The sequence below is a fragment of the Chiloscyllium plagiosum genome, unplaced genomic scaffold (assembly GCF_037043375.1).
Source record: "Chiloscyllium plagiosum isolate Xiang-an unplaced genomic scaffold, Cpla_swu_hap1 HiC_scaffold_9, whole genome shotgun sequence".
Classification (NCBI taxonomy): Eukaryota; Metazoa; Chordata; class Chondrichthyes; order Orectolobiformes; family Hemiscylliidae; genus Chiloscyllium; species Chiloscyllium plagiosum.
The window spans coordinates 80,836,913-80,859,274 of NW_028270147.1; the positions used below are offsets into that span (position 1 = coordinate 80,836,913).

The following is a 22,362-nucleotide window of genomic DNA, read 5'->3' on the forward strand; positions in this document are numbered from 1 at the left end:
CTTCTGTTCTAGGCTTCTTTAGAAATGTGCAGCGTGCCTGAAAGCAGAGTCCTCCCTTTAGTGCCAGATTGTTAAGGATTGATAAGCCATAGCCTCTTTTAATGGCACAAGCTGCCATGCTCCAGTAAGGAAAACAGCTTTTCAGTGCAGTGGTGAGTGGAGTGGTATTAAGTTGTGTGAATGGGTAGGGTAGGTGAGGTAAGGACTAGGGTGGCAGGTGAATGAAGTGGGTAGCTGAGTCAAGAGGGGTTATCAATTTGGAATTAGTCAGTTTGGATTGGAGACAGTTGGAGTTAGTGGGTCAGAGCAAGAGTTATGGGGTTGGGGGCTCTGGGGAGCTGGTCAGAATATCCAAGTAGGAATCAGGGATATCACGTGAAATACATAATAACCCAGGAATCAGACTAGATTTGCTTCTATTTTAACATTTCCTGAGTAACTACCCAAAATCTCCAATTCTAACCTGAGAGTTAAAGATTAATTTGGAGGGCCCTGGTGCAAAATAGAATTGTCCTTCAAAAGCTCGCAACTCCTGGGCAATTCCCATGGGGTCAGTACGTGGGGAGGCTGAGATGCTGACGTGTATCTCTGTTTGGAAGATCTGGGACATTAAACTTGTCAAGTGTCTCATTGGACTAGTAAAGTACTTATTAGGGATTAAGTTCTTATTTAAAATCTTCATTTGTACATTATCTTGATTTTAATCTGAATTTAACATTTCTAAAGTAAGAATGCACAAATCAGTGCTTTATCGTTAGACTCAGTAAAAACAAAACTGATTGGAAAACAAATTGATGGAAGTCGCAAAGAGGAATGCACCAAAAGCTGGAAATCTCATTGCACGCTAATTGCTTTAGATCGCCATGGTCACAACTTGGAGAGATTACTTTTGAGTTTTGTCTGATACTGTCACAAGGATTATCAAACCTGTGTCCAGCTTTACCCCTCATCAGTTAATGATTACTCCCGCAGTACATCCCTTCAATCAGTTTGGATGCATCTTCTCAGTTGTAATGGTTACTGTTAAACTTCTATGGATCAATGTGTTCCTTCAGGGTTGTGGGTCAAAATCCTGGAACTCCCTCCCTAATAGCACTGTGGATGTACCTATACCTCCTCATGGACCACAGAAGTTCAAAATGGCAGCTCGCCTCCATCACCTGCTTAAGGCCATTAGGAATGGACAATGAATACTATCCTCACCAGTGAAACCTGCTTCCTATTAACAATTTTCAAAATGTTGATGTACATACAAGTCATTTATCTGCATACTGTATTGAGAACATGCTTTTTAAATCACGCTGCAAATTACCAATAATATTACATCTAAATAATGTTTCTAACTGAAAGAAAATTACATTGAGCACATGTTTTTCACACCTCATGGTCTTCTAATGGAATGTATAAGCAGTGGGTAATATCCAAAGCGTAGTCACTATTGTTACATAGGCAAACATGTCAACTATGGTCCATGCTCATTATAGAGAGAACTAAACACCCTAGTTTTAATTATTTTTGATCGAGCATTGAACATTAATCAGGATCCTGGCAGAATCCAAAGATGTGCAGGTTAGGTGAATTGGCCATGCTAAGTTGTCCATAGAGTTAGATGCATTAGTCAGGGGTAAACGTAGGGGAATGGATCTGGGTGGATTATTCTTCAGAGGGTCAGTGTGGACTTGTTGGGCCAAAGGGCCTGTTTCTACTCTGTAGGGAATCTGATGTAAAACTCTCCTGCTATGTTAAAATAGCAGTGCAGCATCTTTTTGACCTTGATTAACACCTTATTCCATAGAGAGTGCTGACTTTAACCGGCTGCTTTAGTTTCAAGACTGCTGTCTCTGAGCCAGGTTGTCACAATTTGATCAAAGTTATTAGGGAATGTCCTGGGAGCCTAAATTGTAACTCAGTTTCACTGTACACTAGTGATGTCAAATAGTTCACAAGGAACTTTAAATCTAAATTGTAATTGAATTGTTTTCATTAAACAGTAAGCTGATGAAACAGTGCTAGTGACAGAGTCAATTTTAAGGAATAACTCAGAACCAGTGCAGTCATTTGAATTTGTCATTAAATATAACTTCACAGACCTACACAGTCCCTATCTTGGGAAATATAGACCTGGATGGACCAAAAGGTGAATTTCCACATTGTGCTATGCTATCACTCTATGATAAAAGTGAATAAATCCCCAGGACCTCCTCTAGTGTACCCTAGAACTCTGTGGGAAGCTAGGGAAGTGATTGCTGGACCTCTTGCTGCAATATTTGTATAATCTATAGTCACAGGGGAGGTGTCGGAAGACTGGAGGTTGGCTAATGTGGTGCCACTATTTAAAAAAGGTGGTAAGGAAACGCCAGGGAACTATGGACCAGTAAGCATGACATCGGTGGTGGGCAAGTTGTTGGAGGGAATCCTGAGGGACAGGATTTTCATGTATTTGGAAAGGCAAGGACTGATTAGGGATAGTCAACAAGGCTTTGTGTGTGGGAAATCATGTCTTATGAACTTGATTAAGTTTTTTGAAGAAGTAGCGAGGAGGATTGATGAGGGCAGGGTGGTCGACATGATCTCTGGGGACTTCAGTAAGGCGTTCAATGAGGTTCCTCATGGGAGAATGGTGAACAAGATTAGATCTCGTGGAATACAGGGAGAACTAGCCATTTGGATACAGAACTAGCTCGAAGGGAGAAGACAGAGGGTGGTGGTGGAGGGTTGTTTTTCAGACTGGAGGCCTGTGACCAGTGGAGTGCCATAAGGATCAGTGCTGGGTCCACTGCTTTTCATCATTTATATAAATGATTTGGATGTGAATATAGGAGGGATGGTTAGTAAGTTTGCAGATGACACCAAAATTGGAAGTGCAGTGGACAGCGAAGAAGTTACCTCAGAGTAAAATAGGATCTTGATCAGATGGGCCGAGGAGTGGCAGATAAATGTGAGATGCTGCATTTTGGAAAAGCCAATCTTAGCAGGACTTATACACGTAATGGTAAGTTCCTGGGGTGTGTTGTTGAACAAACAGACCTTGGAGTGCAGGTTCATAGTTCCTTGAAAGTAGAGTTGCAGGTAGATAGGATAGTGAAGAAGGCTTTGGCATGCTTTGCTTTCTTGATCAGACCATTGAGTACAGGTGTTGAGAGGTCATGTTGCAGCTGTGTAGGATATTGGTTAGGCCACTTTTGAAATATTGCCTGCAATTCTGGTGTCCCTCCTTTTGGAAGGATGTTGTGAAACTTGAAAGGGTTCAGTAAAATTGACAAGGATGTTGCCAGGGTTGGAGGATTTGAGCTAAAGGGAGAGACTGAACAGGCTGGGGCTGTTTCCCTGGAGTGTCAGGGCTTAGGGGTGACCTTATAGAGGTTTATAAATCGTGAGGGGCAAGGTTTTTTTCCCTGGGGTGGGGGAGTCCAGAATTACATGGCATAGGTGATATGGGAAACATTTAAAAGGGACCTAAGGGGCAACCTTTTCACGGAGAGGGTGGTGCGTGTATGGAATAAGCTGACAGGGAAAGTTATGGAGGCTGATTCAATGACAATATTTAAAAGGCATCTGGATGGGTATATGAATAGGAAGGGTTTACAGGGATATGGGCCAAGTGCTGGCAAGTGGGACTAGATTAGTTTACGATATCTGGTCAGCATAGAAGAGTTGGACCGAAGGATCTGTTTTCGTGCTGTACATCTCTATGACTCTATGACGGAATAGACCTTTGTTTACCTGTACTTACAAACTAAGTAGAAATTAAATCAGGCACAACTCCAGGTGGTACACGTGAACTATCAGTATCTTTTTATTTATAATGGTTGCTAAACATTAAATAGAATGTTCATGTTAAATAACCAATGGCTTATTTAAAAATCATATCAAAACATTCAGAGCTTATTAAAATTATAATTAAGTTTAAATGACTCTGGAACTTCCCAGAGCATTTGCAAGAAATTGCCCATCAGTTTTCAGTTAGACTTTAATAGTGAATGATAGTGACTCTACAAGCCCCTTATGGTGGTAAGTATTCCCCACAAGTGTAAGACTGTCAGGATATACAGGATTAATACCATGTTTTTGGTGTTCCTGTATGCCCATACATAAATGGAATTTTCCACTTGGGTTGCCATGGACTGTGTTACTCCTCACACTATCTGTTTAATCCATCAGTCAAACAGTTTAAATGAAAAAAAAGCAAAATAAATGGAAGAGCCTTCAGGATTTTAAGGGATTTCTGGGTTGGTTTGAATTTTAAAAGTGTGCTAATGTCTTAATATCTTATATTGTGGACCTCTATGGCAGAATATTCACCTTGCTGAAGCTGCACAGATTTATCTTCAAACTCGCTATTGAAATAAATAAGGTGAAATGTATCAAAACGGGAAAAGATGGCTCCTACAGGATGGTCTGGATGTGTGGCTGGTACTGAGTGCAAATTGACAAAGGCATTTTGTTCAAATGTGGCAGTCACTGGTTTTCCCTGAGATAGCCTTAAGATAGCTTTTCCAGCAGCAGTATAAATCCCGGATTCTGGCTTGATCAGGGTCACTAGAACACAACAAAGATTGTACTTTGATGTGACTCGTATGTACAGAACCTGATGGTCATTTGATAAATAGATTTAAACCAAAGCTCCGATGTGGAGATGACAGTGTGTGCATCACATAGCTTTCCTTTATTGAATTATGTATAATACATTCCTGTATCAACTTAGCGAAAAGCTTAGCAGAATAAATCGTTTTAGAATCACAGTTGCTGTTAGGTGTCGGTAATGGCTCAGTGGGTGACACCTACGTCTCTGATTCATGAAGCTGTGGGTCCGAGCTCCCAATTAGACACTTGGGCACATAATCCAGGCTGGCACTTCAGTGTGGTACTTGTTAGGATGAGGCCCCACATGCTGTCCCTGCTGAATGTAAAAATGTCGATATGAATTTTAAAGAAGACCAGGGAATTCAACCCAGTCTCCTACTGAAAATTCATTCCTCATTAAGTTTCATGAATACAGTTTATCTGGTTATTAATTCTCTGGCTGTTTGTGGGACCTTGATGTGCGCAAAACTGGCTGCTGCCTTTATTACAACAATGACTCCATTACAAACTTGACGCGATTAACTAAAGCAGCTTGGGACACAGTGTGAATATGAAAGAAGTTTGTGTTATGGGCTGAAAGCATAAAGAGAGATCTGAAAGAAATCTGCAATCTCTTCCATATTTCCATATTTAAATCCTATTTATTTTAAACATAAATATCATAGAATCCCTACAATGTGAAACAGGTCATTTGGCCCAACAAGTCCACACCAACCCTCTGAAGAATATCCCACTCAGACCCATTCCCCTACATTTCCCCTGACTAATACACCTAACGTACACATCCTTGAACACTATAAACAATTTATCCTGGCCAATTCACCTAACCTGCACATCTTTGGACTGTGGGAGGAAGCTGGAGCACCCTGAGGAAACCCACGCAGACACTGGGAGAATGTGCAAACTCCACACAGACAGTCGCCCAAGATTGGAATCCATCCTGGGTCCCTGGCGCTGTGAGGCAGTAGTGCTAACCACTGAGCCGTGGAGACATGGACAATGTTACTGTACTTTTTTTTCATTCCCAGGATGCAGGTATTGCTGGCTGGGCCGATATTTATTTCCCATCCAAAGTTGCCCTTGAGAAGGTAATAGTGAGCCTTCTTGAACAGCTATTCTTCATTTTCTTCCATTTATTCACATGATGCGGGTCTCACAGTGCATTTAACTGCTTATCCCTAAATTAGAGTCAACCACAGTTGCATGGATCTAGAGTAGGTAAGACGAGGCAAGGATGACAGCTTCCTTCCCTCAAGGATATGACTGAATCTGATGGGTTTTTCCTGACAATCAACAACAGCTTTATTGTCATCACTAAACTGCAAAGTCCAGATTTTATTGAATTCAAATTCCACCAGCTGCCATGGTGGGATTCAAACTTAGGTCCCAGTTTTTTTTTACTGGGTCTCTAGATTAATAGTCTCGTAATAATACCACCAGAGCATTGCCTTCTCCATCTTTGCTGTAGGTAGACCCACAATCCTCTAAGGAAAGGAGATCCAGTATTTTGACTCAGTGACAGGGAAGGAACGGTGATATATTTCCAAGTCAGGATGATGAGTAGCTGGAAGGGGAGCCTGTAGGTGGTAACGTCCCCAGGTATCTTCTACCTTTGTAGATGTTAGCGGTTGTAAGTTTGGAAGGTGCTGACTAAGGAGCCTTGCAGAATTTTTGGAGTGCATCATATAGATGGTACACACTGCTGCTACTGAGTGCTAGTCATGGAGGGTGTGGATGTTTCATGTGCCAATCAAGCAGGCTGCTTTGTCCTGGATGGTGTCAAGCTTCTTGAGTATTGTTGGAAATGCACTCATCCAGGCAAGTGGGGAGTATTCCATCACACTCCTGACCCGTACTTTGTCGACAGGCTCTGGGAGTGAGAAGCGTTATTTTCTTACCAGCTGCATGTGCCTCCAAGGCCAGTATGCAGCAGTGTCTTTCAGAAAGGGAAGTCAATATCATGATCGGTGTACTGACACCATTGCTGGGCAGGAAACATTGGATCAGCTAGTTGCGCGTGCAGCCATGCAGCTGAGAGGGAATGTGAGTTGGAAGGTGAGTTACTCACTGCAAGATTCCTAGCATCTAACATGCTTTTGTAGTCACAGTATTTCTGTGACAAGCCAAGTTCAGTTACTGGTTAATGACAACCCCCAGGATGTTGATCGTGAGTGATTGGTGATGCTCAATATTGGTAATGGTGATACCATAAAGGTTTACTGTTAGTTGGTTAGTTAAATAAGACCACAGAGAAGTACTAGAAATTATTTGACACATAAATTTGCATAAATTAATTAAATAAGTAGAGATGGCTGGACAGGTGATGTGCTGTAAATGTATGATGTGGGAGCTGGATGATCCCATTGTGAACGGCAGTGACCATATCTGCAGCAAGTGTTGGTTGCTGAAAGAACTCTGGTTCAGAATTGATGATCTGAAATCTGAGCTTCAAACACTGCGGCACATTCAGTAGTCATAGAGATGTACAGCATGGAAACAGACCCTTTGATCCAACTTGTCCATGCCGACCAGAAATCCCAACCTAATCTAGTCCCACCTGCCACTATCTAGACCACTTCAACTCCCCCTCCCACTCTGCCAAGGACATGCAAGTCTACTGCCAAATCCAAGCCACTCAACAACTGGAGGAAGAACACCTCATCTTCTGCCTTGGGGATCTTCAACCAGACGGCATCAACATCAACTTTACCAGTTCCCTAATCTCCCCTCCCTCCACTTAATCCCAGATCCAACCCTCCAACTTGGTACTGCCATCTTCAATTGTCCTAATTGTCCATCTACCTTCCCACCTATCCGCTCCACCTTCCCATCCAACCTATCACAATCACCTCTCCAACCTGCATCTACCTATCGCCTTCCCCCACCCTATTTATCTCTTAGCTTCCTTCCCCCCACCCCATATTCCTGATGAAGGGCTTATGCCCGAAACATCGATTCTCCTGCTCCTCAGATGCTGCCTGACCCTTTGGGTTAAAAGCACAATATTCTGACTCAGAATCAAGGACACTATAAGACCATAAGGCCAGAACACTGTTTAAGATACAATAAATTAAATGCACAAATTAATCATTGTTTGTTGTTTCTTTTCTCACAAACAATGCTTTCATTGCATAGATGATCTACAGAGTTGAAAACTGACAAAAATAATTTAGATGTCAAAAATATTAAATATGCCTGATAGCTGAACAATATATTCCTGTATTTGAATTATCAAAACCTCTGAGGAAGAGAATTGTTCATGGAATCAAGTGAAATCACATCTGAAAATGCAGAGCACATGAGTCATTTCAATCAATTGAAAAATTTGTTCATAATAATTCCACCTCTCATAAATTACATTCTCCCACATTCATTTAACCGATCTTCAGCTTGTTAGTTTTGGTTAGATTTTACAGTTGTATCTGTGGTTAACAAATCATGTGCAGCAATTTAAAAGCAATACAGGTTTAATATGCCTTTTTGTGCTATTGGGTTTAATGTTGTTTTATACTGTCTGTTAGCATTGCCTGCAATTGTCAAGCTGTATGTGATTGATAAGTGAAAACAATGGATGGTTGATAATTCAGATGCTCAAGTTGGTTTTAATCAGGAAAACAATCTTCAGACGTTTTCTAGGAAACCCTAGTATCTCCTTCCTGTCATGTCAGAGCACTATTATACTCACTAACTCATCAGGTGCACCTTGGCCTTTTATCCAGATTTGCTGAGAAAATGAACTTGACTCTGAGTGTCAAATCCCACAAATTTATTATGAATTAATGCATCACAAAGCATTCTACTGTGATCAGTAAGATCAGAACTCGCTGAGAGTATCTGAATACCAGATAAACCACCCATTAGCAGACGGTCAAAACCGAATACATTGAATGAAATGTTAAAATAAAGTCTCGTTTACCACCATGGCACGGAACAGCATATACCCAGCTCATAGCTATCCCTCAGCCAATGGCAAAAAGAGATCTGGTTATTTGTGGGAGCTTGCTGCACATAAATTGAGGGACATGTTTCCTACATTACATCTGTGACAGGATTTCAATTAAAACGTTCTTTGTTGGTTTAAATTGCTTAAATGTCCTGCAGTTATTTTCACTTTACTGTGGTACAAGTGTAATGCTACTTGAAGTAAAGGGAGGACATGGAGGTTGGACCTGGTTTTGTGAACTGGATGGCTAGTGCCCCATTACTTATGCCGAATTGGAAAAAAAAATCTGATTTAAAATACCATAATCGGCAGCCATACTTTGAATTCTACACAAGACAGAGTAAGTAGACCAAGGTGGGACCACAAAAGTGCACATAATATCAAACCACAAGAAGAAATTGAAGAATTCATCAATGTAATCCGTACCTTGGGACTCGTGTTATTGAAACATCCTCCACTCCACCCCACTGTGATCTATAAAATAAGTTGAGGTCAGCTATCTTTCACTGTTGAAAGGTTACTATTTGTTGTTAGCAGTTCAGCTGTCAACTGAAGAGAACCAAAAGGTGTGAGATGTTTATTGATATGATGCTGGATTTCTTCTTAAGGAGTGACATATTTTCAATTGCAATAACTATCACTGCTCGTGAATGACATATGAAGAGCTATAGATTTCCTGATGAACCGCAAAAGACAGCAGACACTTGAATTAAAATGCTACTACATCATGGGTTTTGAACTTCACTCCAACACAAGGAAGAGCAAATCATGTACAAAACCCATCATCAGTACTTACCAGTACTTACCCAGGTGGCATATTATGAGAGAGTACCAACTATCACAGAATGTGTTACACAGATTAGAATACTATACAATGCAATATTGCAGAGAGAAATGCAGAAGGCTTTACCAATTACAAATAGAAGCTTCAGTGGTTGATTGATGTCACCAATATGAGTGAGATGCTGGACTTGCCCTCCAGAAACTACCATGCTTCTGAACAAGATGTTCCAGCAGATTTCCTCTAATTCTGTTTACCAGTGGTCGTTTCTCACATGCTCCCTGTGGGTAAAATATATAAACGGGCAAATGAAAGTCACTGCAGCGCCTTCAGACTTGTAAAACCAACTGTAATACAAATGGAAATACAAATCTGTCCTTTCTGCCTAAAGACTGGAATTGCTGAAAATGCTCAGCAGGTCTGGCAGCAACTGTGGCGAAAGAAATAAGTATAGTTTTCATCAGATCCTTTTTAACCAGTGCATGCAAAAGGCCAACTGGCCATAATATACTTTTATATCAATGTGTGGAGTTTGATGGACTTTTATTACTCCCTGATTTCCCAAGTGTTGTTCACTAATCCAGTTACAATGCTCTTCATAAAGACAGATATGTATATCATATAATCAATTGTTCATTGGGCTGTGTCTCTTTGCAAACACACCATTTAATTTCTGTTAAGTAAACTCTGGATGAGATCAGAATTCAATTGTTATCTAAGTAATACCTAGCTTTACACTTTTTAAAATTATTATCAACCAGTTTCTCGATATACCCTCCTTGTTCATAATTAAAATGTCTCATATAAATGGAGGATTTTTCATGATCCAGAAGACTTAACTTTTCTCTGTACCATTTTCTTCTGAGTCCTGAAATTCTCAGCTTGATACATAAAGTGCAATGCGGACATATAACAGACAGTAAATGCAAGATTTTTATTTTGAGATCAACTCCAGTAGTGCAATAATAAAAACAGGGAATGCTGGAAAAACGCAGCAGGGCTGCCAACATTTGTGGGGAGAGAAACAAACCTAACATTTCAAGTCTGACATGAATCTTACTGAGAACTGAAGTACATCAGTTGAAGTCCCACTCTGGAAACACTCCAATTGAAGATCCTGTCCTTTGAAGGTGACACCAATATGATAACTGGTGTGCACAGTTTCCTAAGTGTTCACACTGCTTGTCCTCTCACATGGACATAAAAGTTGAAAATGGCATTTTTGAGATCTAGCAGGGGAGCTCTCCCCATATCCTGGCTAAAATGTATCACTTGATCAACACCACTGAAATAGAAACAAACACAGAGAATACTGGACAAACTCTGTGGAGAGAGAAACAGAGTTAATGCTTCAAGTCTGATATGAGTCTTCTTCGGAACTGAAGCAAGAGAAGATCTGGTCATTATCGTATTGCAGATAATCTGTCCTTTCAGTGTGTGCGTTGGCTGCTGTGTCACTTACATTACAATAATGATTACACCTCCTACATTCTTCATTGTAAGTAAAGCAATTTGTGTCATTCTGTGCATTATATAAACAGGTCTATCTTCTTTGTTTATACATGGAGAGTTAGTATCAATGTAGTCATCATGTAAAGTGGGAATCAAAAGTAAATCACAAATTAACCATGATATATTTTAGACTTACACAGTATATTTTTTCATTGTAATATATAGCCAGACTACTGCGACCACTAGGACTCATAACAGCACAGAAACCAACAGCCACTCTCAGACAACAACTCACCAAAACGAAGGACCCGATACCCAGCATGAGCAAAACTAACGTAGTGTACAAAATCCCATGCAAGGACTGCACAAAACACTATATAGGACAAACAGGAAGACAGCTAACGATCCGCATCCACGAACTTCAACTAGCCACGAAACGACACGACCAGCTATCCCTAGTAGCCACACACGCAGACGACAAGCAACATGAATTCGACTGGGACAACACTACCATTATAGGGCAAGCGAAACAAAGAACAGCCAGGGAATTCCTAGAGGTTTGGCACTCATCCACAAACTCCATCAACAAACACATCGACCTGGACCCAATATACCGGCCACTACAGCGGACAGCTGAAACTGACAACCGGAAGCGGCAGGACAGGCCACTATAAATGCCGAAGGAAACACCACAGAAGCGCTTCACAGGAGGCTCCCAAGCACTGAGGATGTCACCTAGACAGGGGATGAAACATTTGCAACAAAAACTTCCAGCTTGGCGAACAGAACCACAGCAACAAGCACCCGAGCTACAAATCTTCTCATAAACTTTGAATTGTAATATATTGCCCTTATAAACGACTGTGTTCAGATTTATTGGGGAAAGTATCTAAGTAAATGCAGCACATTGTAATTTTGGAGTCTCAGGTTCTGTTTCATATTTTGTTATGGAAATGAATATAAAACATTGCAATTAATTAAATCAAATGGGAAAAAAAACATAGGATTTTACTTACAACTAACTGTGACAGATTGTGTGAGAGAGAATATGGATGCTAGATTTGTTTTAACTCAATCTAATCCAATTAATCAAAATGCCCTGGGTAGATAGCGGCAGACTGTTGTGATGAAGTGAGGCAATTTGATTTGTGTTATTGTGTTACTGCAGTGTAGGGATTTATTACAGGGCACATTTTGACAGGTAGTTTACTGTGCCCTAGTATCCATTGTTTCTGTGTGACAATCTTGTTCGTAAATGTTAACATGGAACTTTCTTAGACAATCCAATGTGCTTCCCTCCAGCTGATGTCCACATACACATGTTTCCAGTGGGCATCATTGGATACCCACCAAGAACTCTGATAAATTTTCCCTTAACCTAACCTGGGCACTAAGATTGGTTGCAGCACCCTTAACATCTTATTGGCCGAAATGTTGAATTCCCTTGACACAGTAGACACTGAGAGATTCTCCCCTGTGGCTGAGGCCTCTAAAACATAAAGGCGCAATCATAAAAGTAAAATGGGAATTCTCTATCTCTGAAGGTTTTGGTTCTTCCATCTTGCAGATTTTCAAGGAATCAATAGATTTTGATACCTTAAGGCGTACAGTGCAGCTAGAGACCATCCGACCCATTGAGTCTGCACCCCTCTGAAAAGCATCCCATCCACATCCATCTCCCCAGCCCCATGTCTGCATTTTCTATGGCTAATCCACCTAGCCCACACATCCTTGGACTGTGGGAGGAGACAAGAGCAGCCAGAGGAAATCCACATAGACACGGGGAGAACGTGCAAACTGCACGCAGACAGTCACCTAATGATGGAATCAAACCTAGGTCTCTACTGCTGTGAGGCAGCAGTGCTAACCACTTAGTCACTATACGATCACAGGAAAATGTGGTTGAGAAGAAGACAGGCCATAATCAGATTGAACGGTGGAGTAAGCATGTTATATCCTTGCCAGTTATCATCTCTGTCTGGAGATTCGATGCGAGGTATTTCTTGACCTCACATCTAATAAGTCAATGTCTAAGAATTGTTTCTGATAACTGAAAACGGGGCACAGGAGTTTTCAACAGATCGCTGGACCAACAAAAGTTTTGCTGAACAATAGCACCCCCTTGTGCCTATTCCTCTAACTACAACAAGTACCATATTCTCCCAATTTGATTGGTCACTTAACAGATGTACATACCATCAGTCTCCTACATTTCCAATAAAAAGTACTTCCAGTTGAAGGGTCAATTACTTTCTTTTAGGTCACGACATTTGTAAACAAAACTTGATGTTACCTGAAGCTGATATGATAACACGGAATGGTTGCAACACAGGAAGACATGTGACCCATCATACGTGTGCTGCCAGCAATGGCAAATCAGCTTGTTCCACTTTCCTGCCCTTCCCATGTGGCCCTGATTTTATTTTCTCTTCAAGTTGATCCAATTGACCTTTTGATAGAATTTGTGACTGAATCTACTTTCACTATCGTCTCAAATAGTGCAATCTACTCACTGCCTAACAAAATATTTTCCTCATAGTGTTATTGGTTCTTTTTAATCAATCACTTGAAATAGATGTCCTCTGCTTTTGTACTGATTGGAACTGATTTCCCTCATCTACTTTGTCTAGACTCCTCACGACTTTGCAAAACTCTACTAAATTTCCTCTCAACTTCTATTCTATCAAGAGAACGCTATTTCCTTGCAGCATTTACTGCTTTAAATCTTTAGCATTAGTTGGTAGCCTATAAAATACACCCAGTATTATAATGATCTTTGCAACACCAGAAATTTTTCTAATAAATTCAAAATACTGCATTAAATTGCTTAACAGATTTTCTGATAGTTTGTGTTGCTATTGAAGGCTATTTCAGCACTTTACAGAGTAAATATTGGAGAATTGGTATCCACGTGGAAAACTGGAGTCTGATTGAGACTAAATGCCTGTTGAAAGTGTGTTCCTGCTGGTCTGGATGCCCAGGTTTTATCAAGACTCTCTGTACCACATTGAGAATGATGTTGACAGTAATACAATATTGTTTAATGACCTCCATCTTTTGGCTCTGATGTTCCTTTGTGCATTGTATTTTGTGCCAGTATCGTTGCAGGAAAATCCAGGGCCTTAAATGCTGAATGTGCAGATTGTCTCAGCGTGTGCCCAGGTATCCAATCACCCTTGAAACCAGTTGTAAATGTATTAACGCGATCCCGAGTTTATATAACAAGGATTGCAATTTAAAGGTTGGTCTTTTGAGTCAGATAAACTGATTGGCCTGTTGAAACACCACACTACAACATGCAGCTCATAACACCAAGACATTTGCCAAAACCACAGAGCACAAATCTTTTAGTTATAGAATCGTAGAGGTTCCCTTTGGCCCAAATTGCCCAAGCCGTGCAGTTTTCACAATTTAAACTTGTCCCTTTTGCCTGCATTTGGTCCATATCCCTCCACACCTAACCCATCCATGTACCTGTCTAAAGTTTTCTTAAAAATGACAAAATCTTTTGAAGTCAATTTCAGTTTTTTTAAAAATCTAGGATAGATCAACAATTATTCACAAATAAAAATAACAATCATATTTCATATGCCATCACCTGCCTGGAATTAAACAAAATTATTCCAATTCTTCCTCCAGATGATTTTGAGCGTCAGTTGCCTCTTTTAATGACTTTCTAAAGCCTTCTGCTTTTGGTTAAAGGAAATGCAATGTACATTTGTCTTCTAATATCAGAATAAAGAATAAAATATTTCCTTAGCAATCATCTTAGAGGTATTGACAAGGAAATATTTGAAAAACATTGGATTTATTTCGCTATATTTCCAAATGTGAATTGGAGTGAAGTGATTTGTCAAAACAAATCCCTCATGCCAATACATGCTTACAATGTTTTTTCAACTGTTGGGTGTTTGATTTACAATAGGTGCATTTTCAGAATAGTTCTGAAGTTGATGATGAAGAAAGAAAAAGTGGTTATTTAAGTAGCGGTATACATTACCTCAGGATGTCCCGGAGTGTTTTATCACTAATTCTGAATTATGAACCCTGTAATAATGCAGGAAAAACAACAGACAGTTTGCACATTTTGAAGTCATAAATAGCAATGACATAATGATCAGATAATGCATCAGTAATGACTACACAAACACAAACAATAGAATAGGCAATACAACCTGTTTTGCCATTCAATATAAATCCTAGATGATCATTGACTTCACCTTTTCTCTTCTGCCCGTACTCCTTGTTTCCTAAGAGACCTGTAAGACACAATCTTACAGATATTCAACAATGGAGCACCCACAAACACTGGGGTTGGGAATTCCAAAGCTGCACAGTGCTTTGAGTAAGAAACATTTACTCAATTCAGTGATAGCTAGACAATAGCTAGACAGGGTGTTAGCCCCCTGTGTTCTCTGTCTATGCCATGATATTTAGATTGATTCTAATCTAAAAAGTGAGATAACAGAGTTTTACATGAATTCATGTAGTTTTTGAGCAAAGTACAATGTAACTCTGCAAGTACAAATTCACCCCACAAAATATGTGTTTGCATGTGGGTCTTTGTCTGTCTGTCTGGGTTGGGGGTTGTGAGTGTGAGAGAGAGTGTATGTGTGTGTGTGTGTAGTGAGTGTAGAGTGTCTTAAGTCTTTGAGGGGGTCACCTGGAAGTACTCAGGGATGCCCTCACAAGAATGGGGTACAATGGCCAACTCATCAACCGCCAGTTCTGAAGTGCCACAGCAAAGGAACCGTAATGACCTCCTCAGGAGCCAGATACATGCTGCAACCGACAGGGTACCCTTCGTTGTTCAGTATTTCCCAGGAGCTGAAAAACTACGCCATGCTCTTCGTGACCTGCAACACATTATCACTGAGGATGAGCACCTCACCAAGACCTTCCCCACACCTCCACTACTTGTCTTTAAACAACTGACAAACCTCAAACAGATCATTGTTCGTAGCAAGCTGCCCGGCTCTCAGGACAGCTCCATGCAACCCTGTCACGTAGGCGCTACAAGACGTGTCAGAGTGTGGACATAGATACCACCATTACATGTGGGGACACCTCCCACCTTGTACATGGCAGGTACTCATGTGATTCAGCCAACGTTGTCTATCTTATACATTGCAGGCAAGGATGCCCGGAGGCATGGTACATTGGGGAAACCAAGCAAAGGCTACGACAACGGATGAATGGGCACCGCACAACAATCAACAGACAGGAGGGTTCCCTCTCAGTTGGGGAACACTTCAGTGGTCCAGGACATTCAGCCTTGGACCTTTGGGTGACCATCCTCCAAGGCGGACTTCGGGACAGGCAGCAGCGAAACGTGGTCGAGCAGAAGCTGATAGCTAAGTTTGGTACCCATAGAGAAGGCCTCAACTGGGACCTTGGGTTCATGTCACACTACAGGTGAACACCATTGCACTATACACACACACACAGACACTCCTACACACACATACACACACACACACTCACACACGCATTAGTATACACACGGACACACATGTAATTCTGCAAGTACAAATTCACCCCACAACATATATGTGTGCATGTGGGTCTTTGTCTGTCTGTGTGTGTGTGCGTCTTTCTGGGTTGGGGGTTGTGAGTGTGAGAGAGAGTGTATGTGTGTGTGTGTGTGTAGTGGTATTCGAACACATGAAAGACTCAACAGACAATCAAGGTAATTTTCAATGTATAATTTCAGTTACATCACACTGTAAATTTTTGCTTTAAATTCTGTGTTTTAGGATTGAGTCCTCCACTATCACCTGATGAAGGAGCGATGCTCCGAAAGCTGGTGTGCTTCCAAATAAACCTGTTGGACTATAACTTGGTGTTGTGTGATTTTTAACTTTGTACACCCCAGTCCAACACCAGCATCTCCAAATCAGTCCTAAATGATTGGCCCCAGTCCTGAAACTATGCCCCTCCATCATGTTTTAGATTTTCCAGCCTGTAGGAGCAAATTCTTAGATCCCGGACTTTCGCCCAAGTTGGGTAGTGGGACTTGGGAAATCTCTGAGCTCACAACCTCTTAAAGAAACATAACTCAACCTTCTCTTTGGATTTCAAAATCTACCTTTACCTGAACTGCTGTTTAAGGCCTATCTACAACCCTCCAACAGAGCAGCACCTCTTTCCTGAGTACTAGGATCAGTGCTCCATTAAAGTCTCCTTGTTTCCAGGCCACTCTTTGAACCAGGCGTTTATTGTATAACCTGCTTGAGCCTATGCTAGTTGACACATAGAACAAAGAACAGTACAGTGCAGGAACAGGCCCTTCGGCCCTCCATGCCTGCACCAATCCATTTCCTCTATCTAAATCTACCGCCTATTTTCTAAGGATCTGTACCCCTTTGCTCCCTGCCCATTCATGTATCTGTCCAGCTACATCTTAAATGATGCGATCGTTCCCGCCCCTACCATCTCCGCTGGCAACGTATTCCAGGCACCCACCACCCTCTGCGTGAAGAACCTTCCACGTATATCTCCCCTAAACTTTTCCCCTCTCACTTTGAACTCATGACCCCTAGTAATAGGTCAGGTGATTACTTCGAGACTTTGTATGTTAGTTTGGAGCCTAATCTCAACCTAAATCACCAGAACTTCATTCCTAGATCTATCAATGTCATTGATTCCCTTGCTGATCATGACAAGTGGATCCTCTCCAGTTTATCTCCAGCCTTAAAGACTTATCCTTAACTACTGTGCAGGCAATACAACCATCAGATTTGCCAATTGTGGATTCAGGGAGGAGTACCCATTCCCTTGACTACACTGTTACCATCACAAGCACATTCCTTTTCATTCCACCTGTTTCCATGGCACCCTGCATCATGGTGTGATTGTTAGCTTTCTCACCAACATTGCAGTCCTTATTCTTAACTACATAGGTAGCAAGCATCTTGTGCCTTTCAGTGAAAATCAAAGGCTAATGCTCCTCCATCTCTACCTGCTGGGTCCCCTGATTTGCAGTCACACTCTCCTGTTCCTAACCATTGACCACTTCTCAAGTATTATCTAGCCTCAAGGATGTGACTCCCCCGAACTAAGTGTACAGTTAACCATATGACCATAAGGAACAGGTACAGGTAGGCATTACAACCCTCCGAGCCTGTTCTGCTATTCAATAGGATCATAGTTGATCCGACATTCCTCATGTCAACTTTCCTGTCCTTTCCCTGTAACTTTTGATTCCCCTACTGACCAAGAATCTATCTATTTCAGCCTTAACTAGACACAAAGACTCTGCCCCAAAAGCTCTCTATGGCACAGACTTCCAAAGACTCACAACCCTCTGAAAGAAGACATTCCTCTTCATCTCAGTTTTAAGTTGGTGCCTCTTTATTCTGAGACTATACCCTCTGGTTTAAATTCTCCCAGCTGAAGTTGCTTAGACTGTCAACACGTACCACTGAAACGTTTGCGCCTGATTACAATGCATTTCACGACTTCAAGTTGCTGCTGTCAAAATAAACTGTACAATGGTTATCCAGATTTATTTATGTAATTCGTCTATTAATTAGTTATTCAATTACACAGCTGAAGTAAAAGCAAGTTTCCTAGCTTGGAGACAAAAGAATAATACTCACCTGCTCCTGGCAGCTAAGAAAAGGTCAGAAAAAGGTCAGCACCATTTTCCCCCTCTGCACTAAATTCCAACCTATACCAAAGTCTTGATTTTAGCACTCATTCCTCATTACAATTTGGTTGCTTTTCAGAATGAAATAAATATTTATAATGGAAAGTATAAAGTAATTACATAAAGTCACAAGCACAATGAAGATCCTTCGTGTAAAACTTTTGACACCTTTCAAAGATTTTACGAAATAACTCAAATATCTCATTTAAAATGAGTCATGTGTCATAGGAAGATGGTGGAATTGTGTGATGAATCCAATCCCTTCTAATGGATATGCTGAATCGCATTCCTATTTTCTTTACTCGCCTTTGTTTACTGCCTCCCACACTCATCAAAAATGAGAGTCAACCAAGTGTGGTTTGAAGGAAATGTTGATTCATGATGAAAGTGCTTTCATCGTCAGGTTGGCAATTATCAAGGGAACAAATGCGTGAAAGCAAACCAAGAACCATAGATATTAAACAAATCTGCTTTGTAATTTTCTTCGTGCTGGTCTGCATACTTTGGGCTACAGAACACAAGTGTTTGGAACTGTAAAACCCTCTTAATTGGGTCTAAACATTCTAGTCCAGGTATCAATGGCACACAACAATTAGGATAGAATTCCCTGTAATGTGCTACACCTTTGCTACACTACTCAACAATAGCACACAGTCATATTGAGACTGGTCACTTTGAGATTCCAGGGACAGGGTCTGTCTCAAGTGGTCAATCCATCAACAGTTCTCCTGGCCCATCTGGAGCAGGTGACCAATTTGCTCTAACCTCAGCTGCTGCACCCAGTTGTTTATGAAGTCTTTTCTATAAAACCATTTTCATGCTATAGCAGTGTCCTATAAGGCAATACCTGATTTTGGCCAACTTAATTGTTTTTCAATTATATCACTTTGTGTTTGAAGCGATTGTCAGATATATTTTCACTGGACCCCTTCTGAATAAAAACAGGCAGCTGCAACATGGACTGTAGCAGTTCAAGAAAGTAGCTCACTACCACCTTCTCAAGGGCAACTAAAGATGGATAATAAATGTTGGGCAGATAGCGATGCCTACATCCTATGGGTGGATTAAAAAAAACTGTCTGGGGTGTTACCTCCAAGTCCCTTATCTCCTTATCAGCTAGAGTGAGGAAGGTATATTTATGGACATAAGAACAATGCACCTACAGTACTCTCACATTACTAGCACAGTTTTTAAAATTACTTTGCAGACTTAAGGCAAAAAACTATAGCTTGACCAATATCTTCCCATCCTGCCTTGATTCACATGCCCCTGATACAATTCTTTGGTCAGGGTACCAATTTTTTCTTTGATACCCATTTTACCACCTTGAGACAAAATCAGCACACAGGACTTGTCCGCAAGCAGCTTACATTCATCCATAGGAAAGAAAAGCATGATGATGTAATTCAAAGTGATTAATCCAAAAGATGAAATGTTGCAATAGCTCACAGAGATTTTGAGTGTGTGTTAGTGTGTGTGAATTGACTTACAGAAAGAAAATATTACAAATTAATTCAATTGTCCAATTAAAATCTCTCAAGTTGACTTGAGGCTGGTTTCTTGCAGCAAGCAGCATAAGAGCTAAGTGAACAATATTTAATTAATTTACATCTTTCCCTCTTCATGCAACATTTCATTGCCATGAAAGAGCTTCTGTTTATATATTGGCCTTGCTTAGTCAGAAAGATTAGATATGTAAGTATGAAGGCACATATGAGCATCTGACTGAGCATTATGTGGAGTCAGCAAGTTTGTGTATAAATTGGGAAAGGTTTTGACTGACATTGACTAGTGAACAAAGATTGGAAATTCATGGTGACAAAAACGTTTAGAAAATTTAATATAGATCAGCTACAGCAATGCATTTGAAATGTTTCTCTGCACAGATGCTGCCAGACCTGCTGAGTTTCTCTCGCCATTTCTGTTCTTGAATAAGAGGGAGATATTGGTCACAGAAAACAGAAAGCAAAAGGGGAGGTTGGAGAAGGATTGCAAACACCACCAATGGTCAGCTGGAGATATTGATGGTAGAAGTGAGCAGCGGGAAGGAGAACTTTTAGATTAGATTAGATTAGACTGGATTCCCTACAGTGTGGAAACAGGCCCTTAGGCCCAACAAATCTACACCGACCCTCCGAAGAGTAACCCACCCAGACCCATTTCCCTCTGACTAATGCACCTAACACTATGGGCAATTTTTTTAGAATGGCCAATTCACGTGACATGCACATAAGTGGGAAGTACAGTTCTGCAGCAAAGCAGAAAACTTTAGTATTGGATTGTAGTATAGCCTCCTCCAATCTGCACCATTCCACACTTTGCCAGAAGAAATTTATTACACTGCCAAGGCAGACTTTGAGTTCTACTGTCACTCAGACATACCTGAACAATACTGTTGTGTACTGTAGTTGACACAGTGACAGTCATTGTCACTTTGTGCACTTGCAGGTTGACCATCACTTATACACTATATTCTTTGCCTTGATAGCTAATCCACTACCACCCATGTTCAGCTTACATCCACAAGACATATGTCCATAAGACATAGAAGCAGAATTAAGCTTTTCGGTGCAACATGTCTGCTCCACCATTCCATCACGGCTGATATGTGTCTCAACTCCATTCTCCCGCCTTCACGTTATCTTTGATCCCCTTATCAATCAAGAACCTATCTATCTCTGTCTTGTGATTTGGAGATGCCGGTGTTGGACTGGGGTGTACAAAGTTAAAAATCACACAACACCAGGTTATAGTTCAACAGGTTTTATTGGAAGCACTAGCTTTCGGAGCGCTGCTCCTTCATCAGGTGATTGATGAACCACCTGATGAAGGAGCAGTGGTCCAAAAGCTAGTGCTTCCAATAAAACCTGTTGGACTATAACCTGGTGTTGTGTTATTTTTACCTCTGACTTAAGTACACTTAGTTACTAGGTCTACACAGCTTCCTGTGGTAGAGTTCCATAAATTCACCACCCTCTGGCTGAAGAAGTTCCTCCTCATCTCATTTCTAAACGGTGGTCCCTTCATTCTGAGGCTGTACCCTTGGATCCTAGATTCTCCAATTAATGGAAACATTTTCTCCACAACCACTCTATCCAGGCTTCTCAGAATTCTGTAAGTTTCAATGAGATGTTCCTCAATCCTTCTAAACTCCATCGGGTCAGACCCAGAGTTCCCAACCATGCCTCAAATAACAAGCCCTTCATCCTCAGGATCAATCTTGTAAACCCTCCCTGGACCCCCTGCAAGGCCAGCACATACATGCTTCCTTAGGTACGTGGTCCAAAACTGCTCACAAGTGAACATTTCCCTCAATTGACATTCAAAATTCAACATTTAATAGATTTTACCTCTCTATGTAGCTGATGGTACAGTTGTTTCACATAGTTCTTCTTTATGAGAATCATATCTCTACATTAAATTGAGGGCAACCAAAAACTAACAAACAAAATTCACTTTTTGTCATTCGTGGTTAACGTCTCTTAAATTAGTAAGACATAGCTGGTTGGTTTAAGCAAAGTAGACACTTTAAAATGACAGTCCAGATTGAATACAACTGAACATTACAGGTTATCGATGCACATAATCAAAGGAAACCAAAGCAATAATTTCTGAAGAAGGGTCACTGGACTTGAAACTCATTCACACTATTCTCTTAATGGACCCTGGCAGACCTGCCGAGTTTCTCCAACAATTTATGTTTTTCTTTGTTTCTGATCCCCAGCAAACTGCAGTCCTTCATTTTAATTTACAAATCATTAATTACTTTGAAAATATTGTATTTTATACACATATATATAATATACCTGTGGAGAAGTGCTGTAGGATAAATAGCGGAGGCCGAGGCATGAGTTAAGGCTGACATGATACCCACAATCTCACACCAAACTTCTTTTTGAAATCATTGAGTGACTCGGAAAGTGAAATATTTGCCGGGTGAGTAAAGGCTGT

The 22,362-nt window shown here is 40.8% G+C and overlaps 1 long non-coding RNA gene across 1 annotated transcript; it reads right to left on the reverse strand.

Annotated features, from left to right (window-relative positions):
- Nucleotides 1-3,772: 3,772 nt before the first annotated feature.
- Nucleotides 3,773-22,355, reverse strand: LOC148149175 (uncharacterized). Its single transcript, XR_015758188.1, has 3 exons — nucleotides 22,218-22,355; nucleotides 8,954-9,589; nucleotides 3,773-4,900 (listed from the first exon to the last, which is right to left on the reverse strand). It is a non-coding gene; the product is annotated as an uncharacterized LOC148149175 (long non-coding RNA).
- Nucleotides 22,356-22,362: the final 7 nt, after the last annotated feature.